The 8,847-nt window shown below is 44.5% G+C and overlaps 1 protein-coding gene across 1 annotated transcript in view; it reads left to right on the top strand.

Annotated features, from left to right (window-relative positions):
- Positions 1 to 4,222: 4,222 nt before the first annotated feature.
- Positions 4,223 to 8,847, top strand: part of LOC138637554 (V-type proton ATPase catalytic subunit A-like) — a 138,662-nt gene continuing 134,037 nt past the window's right edge. Inside the window, exon 1 of the mRNA XM_069726343.1 lies at positions 4,223 to 4,314. The gene's annotated coding sequence lies outside the window, so the exon portion shown is untranslated. The remainder of the gene's footprint in view (positions 4,315 to 8,847) is intronic.

Genomic DNA, 8,847 nt, shown 5'->3' with positions numbered 1-8,847 from the left:
TCTTGTAATATCGTTTTTAATACCTGTTGTAAACACTGCCTAATCTTATTGGAGAAAAAGCTATAATATTTACTAGTCTCGTCCTCCTTGCTCTAAACGTATCTCCAACGTCCTCTGAAGTAAATTACGCTTCTGATTGGGTTGGCTCCTGACTCGCTATTAGTCATAGGAATAGGAGCTGGTGGCAGCAGATTGTACTGAGGTTGTTGGGTAATGCTGGCAGTGACGGAACAGGGTCTATAAGTGTATTGCTCGGCTGCGGCTGGGAATAATTATATCGCCCTCACTGCAGTGTGTGCCCAATAGCCAGTACATAGCAGGCAGCCTTTCTGGCGTCTAATTATCCTAGGTGCAGTTCCCTGACTGACCTGAGGGAAAGGGGGCACCAGAGAGCTGCAAGTTCCAAACCTGAATTGAGAAGTGGGATATAAATAAATCCTTGAAGAAAGAACTGGGGCAAACAAACATCCCTGGTTCATGACATTAAGTAAAGGTAAAGAAACTGCAATCCTTGTGTCCTCCAGTCATTTCCCGCACCATCAGTCCTGCACCCCATCATCTACAATCCCTTACCAACTGTACTTGTAGCCCTGGGGCCAGTACATCCCAGCTGTGTCACCATCGTCCCCAGAGGTCCCCTTAAGCAGCGTCGGCCATCCATTGTCGAACAGCACAGGTGGCGTCACGAACTAACTCCTTATATACTTTATTTCCCCTCCATTTCATTAATTTTATTGGACGCCCAAGGCCACAGACTGGGTCACTGCTGCCGTGATAATCCCCCTGAAGACCTGTCCAACCCAGCCCGAGTACCCCACGGTCATAGGGGGCGCTCCATATGCCTGCGTCTCTGCATGGAGGGGAAAAGGGAACCATGCAGGGGTTCGGGCAATAGCGTTACAGTGAGACAGGACCATGTATAAGACAGGGTGGTGAAGGGAACCATGCTGAAAGCATTATCTGCTATCTAAATGACCACCTCTTTGCACTGTTCTGGCTTCAAGAGTGGTGTCCCACTCCCGCCTGCAAAGTAGGACAGAAAGCTAGGTCTAGTGCATGTTTGTTGTGCTCCCGCATTAAGCACAGTGTCAACTGGCCCATCGCCTCGGATTGCATCATCATCAGCACATCCAATTCCCTGTGCCTGAAAGCACGCTTTGCACATATTAAATTAGGTATGCAGTTAAGAGCAGTATTAATAGGAACTAGAATAGAATATATGTTGCCCTGAGGAGTTTTCGTTTCCAGGTTTCAGCAGCAAGGACTGTAAGGCTATTATAAACGGACTATAAGGCCGGAGTCACACTACAGTGAGATACGGCCGAGTCTAGCTGGTTAAAAACAAGCTCTGGCACTCCGGAGCAGAGCGTGCAGCTCCATGTTTTGCTATGTGGCCGCACGCTCCGCTCTGGAGTGCCGGTGCCAGAGCTTGGTTTTAACCAGTGAGACTCGGCCGTATCTCGCTGTGTGTGATCCAGGCCTAAGCCAGTAATGCACTATTATACCTTCTCCAGCAGTAATCCCTACACTAAATACAGCTACATAAGTACTTACAGGTGCTTCTCACAAAATTAGAATATCATCAAAAAGTTAATTTATTTCAGTTCTTCAATAGAAAAAGTGAAACTCATATATTATATAGAGTCATTACAGACAGAGAGATCCATTTCAAATGTTTATTTCTGTTAATTTTGATGATTATAGCTTACAGCCAATGAAAACCCAAAAGTCATTACATTAGCTTCAAGAGCCACCACACACAGATGTATCCAGGACATGGGCTACAAGTGTTGCATGCTTTGTGTCAAGCCATGACCAACTGACAATGCCAGAAGTGTCTTAACTGGGCCAAGGAGAAAAAGAACTGGACTGTTGCTCAGTGGTCCAATGTGTCGTTTTCAGATGAAAGCAAATTTTGCATTTCATTTGGAAATCAAGGTCCCAGAGTGTGGCAAAAGAGTGGAGAGGCACACAATCCAAGCCGCTTGAGGCCTAGTGTGAAGTTTCCATAATCAGTGATGGTTGAGGAGCCATGTCATCTGCTGGTATATGCCCACTGTGTTTTATCAAGATGAAGATGGAAATTTCATTCTCCAGCAGGAATTGGCACCTGTCCACACTGCCAAAAGTACCAATACCTGGTTTACAAAGAGTATCACTGTGCTTGATTGGTCAGCAAACTTGTCTGACCTTAACCCCATAGAGATCATAGATCTCTATGATGAGAGACACCAGACCCAACAATGCAGATGAGCTGAAGGCTGCTATCAAAGCAACCTGGGCTTCCATAACACCTCAGCAGTACCACAGGCTGATCACCTCCGTGCCACGCGGCACTGATGTACTAATTGATGCAAAAGGAGCCCAGACCAAGAAATAAACACTTGAAATAAATCACTCTCTTTGTAATGACTCTATATAATATGAGTGTCATGACACAGCTGTTGGGTGACCTGGCACCAGTGGCTCCTTTCCTGTCTCTAAAACTAGGGGCAGCCTACTCGCCCGGCTCCCCGAGATACTTCAGATGGAAAAGATACCGGGCCTCCACCCTTGCCTTATCTCCTGAGTTAGCTCTCCGTCTGTTCTCTTCCCCCACCGAGGGAAGAGGGGGTGCTACTGTGCATGGTTGTACACCAACCCGACAAACAAGGCAACACAAACAGAAAACTCCAGACATACAAAATATTCACTCTCATGTAACAGAGGAATGAATCGGGGTGTGAAGGTAGGGGAATAAACCAAAACAGAAGGATAAGGAATTACCATGCATAGAAACCAAGCAACAGTCACTAATAACTAGTGTTGAGCATTCCGATACCGCAAGTATCAGGTATCGGCCGATACTTACGGTATCGGAATTCCGATACTGAGATCCGATACTTTTGTGGTATCGGGTATCGGTATCGGATCCATAGGGATGTGTAAAATAAAGAATTAAAATAAAATGCTCACCTCTCCGGCGGCCCCTGGACATTACACTGGTAACCGGCCGGCTTCTTTGTTTAAAATGAGCGCCTTTAGGACCTGCGAATGACGTCGCGGATTCTGATTGGTCGCGTGCCGCTCATGTGACCGCCACGCGACCAATCAGAAGCCGCGACGTCATTCTCATTCACTAAACTCCTAATTCTAGGAATTGAGGACCTGCGAATGACGTCGCGGCTTCTGATTGGTCGCGTGGCGGTCACATGAGCGGCACGCGACCAATCAGAATCCGCGACGTCATTCGCAGGTCCTAAAGGCGCTCATTTTAAACAAAGAAGCCGGCCGGTTACCAGCGTGATGTCCAGGGGCCGCCGGAGAGGTGAGCATATCAATATTTTTTATTTTAATTCTTTATTTTACACATTAATATGGATCCCAGGGCCTGAAGGAGAGTTTCCTCTCCTTCAGACCCTGGGAACCATGAGGATACCTTCCGATACTTGGTGTCCCATTGACTTGTATTGGTATCGGATATCGGTATCGGCGATATCCGATACTTTTCGGGTATCGGCCGATACTATCCGATACCGATACTTTCAAGTATCGGATGGTATCGCTCAACACTACTAATAACTCATTCACCTCTCCTTCTCATATGTACTCCTCTCCCACCATTAGCTATGCAGCAAATGCTAGCTCTGACAGGGATTTGTAACAGAGCCCAGATTATAAAGGGAAAGGGAGTGGCTAACCGAGCACAGCTGTGAACACAGGGATTTCCAACATGGCCGATTAACCCCTGTTTTGCCAGAGAAATGCTTCATCTCAGCGCTGGAGTAGGAGCAATCAGACGCTGTGGTCTTCTGGCTCCACATGGCGCGGTAACCCCATGACAATGAGTTTCACTTTTTGTATTGAAGAACTGAAAATGGTGGCCAAACACGACTGCCCCATATCAATATGTACATTCGGCCCAGTCCAGAACAAAAGGAGTTAAGGGTCTGTCAGGTATGTCATGACAAGGCAAGCCTGTCATTCTTCTAATGAGTGATATTTGGCGTAAGATTGGCCAATACCATACAAATGAGATTATTGGTGGCCATAAGGTATACAGATGACATCTGCTGCATCTGGCCTGGCTAACAAAGACAAATAATAAGAATAGCCAGGACCTATAATGTCTGCAGCCTGATACACCAAATTTATTGAGACTCCCAGAACAAAAATAAACCTGTTTACAGTCAACACCACGTTGTTGTGTTCACATTCAGCAGAGAGCAAAAGTTGTCAGATATGACCAGTCTGTACCATCACTGCCTCCACATATCACATAAAAAGGCCAACATGAAGCGAAACCTTGCACAGTGACAACTGAGGAACACAAAGGTAAGTCCTCACACTACCACTTCTGTCCTGTATATACACACTGCACAGTACCACTGCTCCTGTCCTGTATATATACACTGCACAGTACCACTCCTCCTGTCCTGTATATATACACTGCACAGTACCACTCCTCCTGTCCTGTATATATATACTGCACAGTACCACTGCTCCTGTCCTGTATATATATACTGCACAGTGCCACTCCACCTGTCCTGTATATATATACTGCACAGTGCCACTCCTCCTGTCCTGTATATATACACTGCACAGTACCACTGCTCCTGTCCTGTATATATACACTGCACAGTACCACTTCTCCTGTATATATACACACTGCACAGTACCACTGCTCCTGTCCTGTATATATACACTGCATAGTACCACTTCCCCTGTCCTGTATATATGCACGGTACAGTACCACTCTTCCTGTCCTGTATATATACCCTGCACAGTACCACTCCTCCTGTCCTGTATATATACCCTGCACAGTACCACTCCTCCTGTTCTGTATATATACACTGCACAATACAACTCCTGGATATATACACTGCACAGTACTACTTCTCCTATACATATATACACCGCACAGTACCATTTCTCTTCTGTATATATACACTGCACAGTACTACTCCTCATGTCCTGTATATACACACTGCACAGTACCACTCCTCCTGCCCTGTATATATACACTGCACAGTATCACTCCTCCTGTATATATACTCTGCACAGTACCACTTCTCCTGTCCTGTATATATACTGCATAGTACCACTTCCCCTGTCCTGTATATATACACTGCACAGTACCACTCCTCCTGTCCTGTATATATACACTGCACAGCACCACTCCTCCTGTCCTGTATATATACACTGCACAGTACCACTCCCCCTGTCCTGTATATATACTCTGCACAGTACCACTCCTCCTGTCCTGTATATATATATACACTGCACAGTACCACTCCTCCTGTCCTGTATATATACACTGCACAGTACCACTCCTCCTGTTCTGTATATATACACTGCACAGTGCCACTTCTCCTGACCTGTATATATACACTGCACAGTGCCACTTCTCCTGTCCTGTATATATACACTGCATTGTACCACTTCTCCTTTCCTGTATATATACACTGCATAGTATCACTCCTCCTGTCCTGTATATACACATTGCACAGTACCACTCCTCCTGTCCTGTATATACACCCTGCACAGTACCACTTCTTCTGACCTGTATATATACACTGCACAGTATCACTCCTCCTGTCCTGTATATATACTGTACAGTATCACTTCTCCTGTCCTGTATATATACACTGCACAGTATCACTTCTCCTGTCCTGAATATATACACTGCACAGTACCACTTCTCCTGTCCTGTATATATACACTGCACAGTATCACTTCTCCTGTCCTGTATATATACACTGCACAGTACCACTTCTCCTGTCCTGTATATATACACTGCACAGTACCACTGCTCCGTCCTGTATATATACACTGCACAGTACCACTCCTCCTGTCCTGTATATATACACTGCACAGTACCACTCCTCCTGTCCTGTATATATACACTGCACAGTACCACTCCTCCTGTATATATACACTGCACAGTATCACTTCTCCTGTCCTGTATATATACACTGCACAGTATCACTTCTCCTGTCCTGTATATATACACTGCACAGTATCACTTCTCCTGTCCTGTATATATACACTGCACAGTATCACTTCTCCTGTCCTGTATATATACACTGCACAGTATCACTTCTCTTGTCCTGTATATATACACTGTACAGTATCACTTCTCCTGTCCTGTATATATACACTGCACAGTACCACTTCTCCTGTCCTGTATATATACACTGCACAGTACCACTTCTCCTGTCCTGTATATATACACTGCACAGTATCACTTCTCCTGTCCTGAATATATACACTGCACAGTATCACTTCTCCTGTCCTGAATATATACACTGCACAGTACCACTTCTCCTGTCCTGTATATATACACTGCACAGTATCACTTCTCCTGTCCTGTATATATACACTGTACAGTATCACTTCTCCTGTCCTGTATATATACACTGCACAGTATCACTTCTCCTGTCCTGAATATATACACTGCACAGTACCACTTCTCCTGTCCTGTATATATACACTGCACAGTATCACTTCTCCTGTCCTGTATATATACACTGCACAGTATCACTCCTCCTGTCCTGTATATATACACTACACAGTACCACTCCTCCTGTCCTATATATATACACTGCACAGTATCACTTCTCCTGTCCTGTATATATACAATGCACAGTACCACTCCTCCTGTATATATACACTGCACAGTACGACTCCTCCTGTCCTGTATATACTCTGCACAGTACCACTTCTCCTGTCCTGTATATATACACTGCATAGTGTCCCCTGGCCTGTATATATACAGCCATGGTCAAAAGTATTGACACCCCTGCAATTCTGTCAGATAATACTCAGTTTCTTCCTGAAAATGATTGCAATCACAAATTCTTTGGTATTATTATCTTCATTTAATTTGTCTTGAATGAAAAAACACAAAAGAGAATTAAGCAAAAAGCAAAACATTGATCATTGCACACAAAACTCCAAAAATGGGCCAGACAACAGTATTGGCATCCTCAGCCTAATACTTGGTTGCACAACCTTTAGCCAAAATAACTGCGACCAACCGCTTCCTGTAATCAACAATGAGTTTCTTACAATGCTCTGCTGGAATTTTAGACCATTCTTCTTTGGCAAACTGCTCCAGGTCCCTGATATTTGAAGGGTGCCTTCTCCAAACTGCCGTTTTTAGATCTCTCCACAGGTGTTCTATGGGATTCAGGTCTGGACTCATTGCTGGCCACCTTAGAAGTCTCCAGTGCTTTCTCTCAAACCATTTTCTAGTGCTTTTTGAAGTGTGTTTTGGGTCATTGTCCTGCTGGAAGACCCATGACCTCTGAGGGAGACCCAGCTTTCTCACACTGGGCCCTACATTATGCTGCAAAATTTGTTGGTATTCTTCAGACTTCATAAAGCCATGCACACGGTCAAGCAGTCCAGTGCCAGAGGCAGCAAAGCAACCCCAAAACATCAGGGAACCTCCGCCATGTTTGACTGTAGGGACCATGTTCTTTTCTTTGAGTGCCTCTTTTTTTCTCCTGTAAACTCTATGTTGATGCCTTTGCCCAAAAAGCTCTACTTTTGTCTCATCTGACCAGAGAATATTCTTCCAAAACATTTTAGGCTTTTTCAGGTAAGTTTTGGCAAACTCCAGCCTGGCTATTTTATGTCTCGGGGTAAGAAGTGGGGTCTTCCTGGGTCTCCGACCATATAGTCCCTTTTCGTTCAGACGCTGACGGATAGCACGGGTTGACACTGTTGTACCCTCGGACTGCAGGGCAGCTTGAACTTGTTTGGATGTTAGTCGAGGTTCTTTATCCAACATCCGCACAACCTTGTGTTGAAATCTCTTATCAATTTTTCTTTTCCGTCCACATCTAGGGAGGTTAGCCACAGTGCCATGGGCTTTAAACTTCTTGATGACACTGCGCACGGTAGACACAGGAACATTCAGGTCTTTGGAGATGGACTTGTAGGCTTGAGATTGCTCATGCTTCCTCACAATTTGGGTTCTCAAGTTCTCAGACAGTTATTTGGTCTTTCTTTTCTCCATGCTCAGTGTGGTACACACAAGGACACAGGACAGAGGTTGAGTCAACTTTAATCCATGTCAACTGGCTGCAAGTGTGATTTAGTTATTGTCAACAACTGTTAGGTGCCACAGGTAAGTTACAGGTGCTGTTAATTACACAAATTAGAGAAGCATCACATGATTTTTCCAACAGTGCCAATACTTTTATCCACCCCCTTTTTTATGTTTGGTGTGGAATTATATCCAATTTGGCTTTAGGACAATTCTTTTTGTGTTTTTTTCATTTTAAGACAAATTAAATGAATAAAATAATACCAAATAATTTGTGTTTGCAATCATTTTCAGGAAGAAACTGAGTATTATCTGACAGAATTGCAGGGGTGTCAATACTTTTGGCCATGACTGTATATATATATGCACTATACAGTACCACTCTTCCTGTCCTGTATATATACCCTGCACAGTACCACCCCTCCTGTCCTGTATATATTTACTGCACAGTACCAATCCTCCTGTTCTGTATATATACACTGCACAGTGCCACTTCTCCTGTCCTGTATATATACACTGCACAGTGCCACTTCTCCTGTCCTGTGTATATACACTGCACACTACCACTGCTCCTGTCCTGTATATATACACTGCACAGTACCACTCCTCCTGTCCTGTATATACACTGCACAGTACCACTTATCCTGTCCTGCATATATACACTGCACAGTACCACTCATCCTGTCCTGCATATATACACTGCACAGTACCACTTCTCCTGTCCTGTATATATGCACTGCACAGTACCACTCCTCCTGTCCTGTATATATGCACTGCACAGTACCACTCCTCCTGTACATATATACACTGCA

The sequence above is a fragment of the Ranitomeya imitator genome, chromosome 1, assembly GCF_032444005.1.
Source record: "Ranitomeya imitator isolate aRanImi1 chromosome 1, aRanImi1.pri, whole genome shotgun sequence".
In the NCBI taxonomy this organism is placed as follows: Eukaryota; Metazoa; Chordata; class Amphibia; order Anura; family Dendrobatidae; genus Ranitomeya; species Ranitomeya imitator.
Note: the sequence above shows the minus strand (reverse complement) of the source record. Positions and strands in the feature narration are given on the sequence as shown.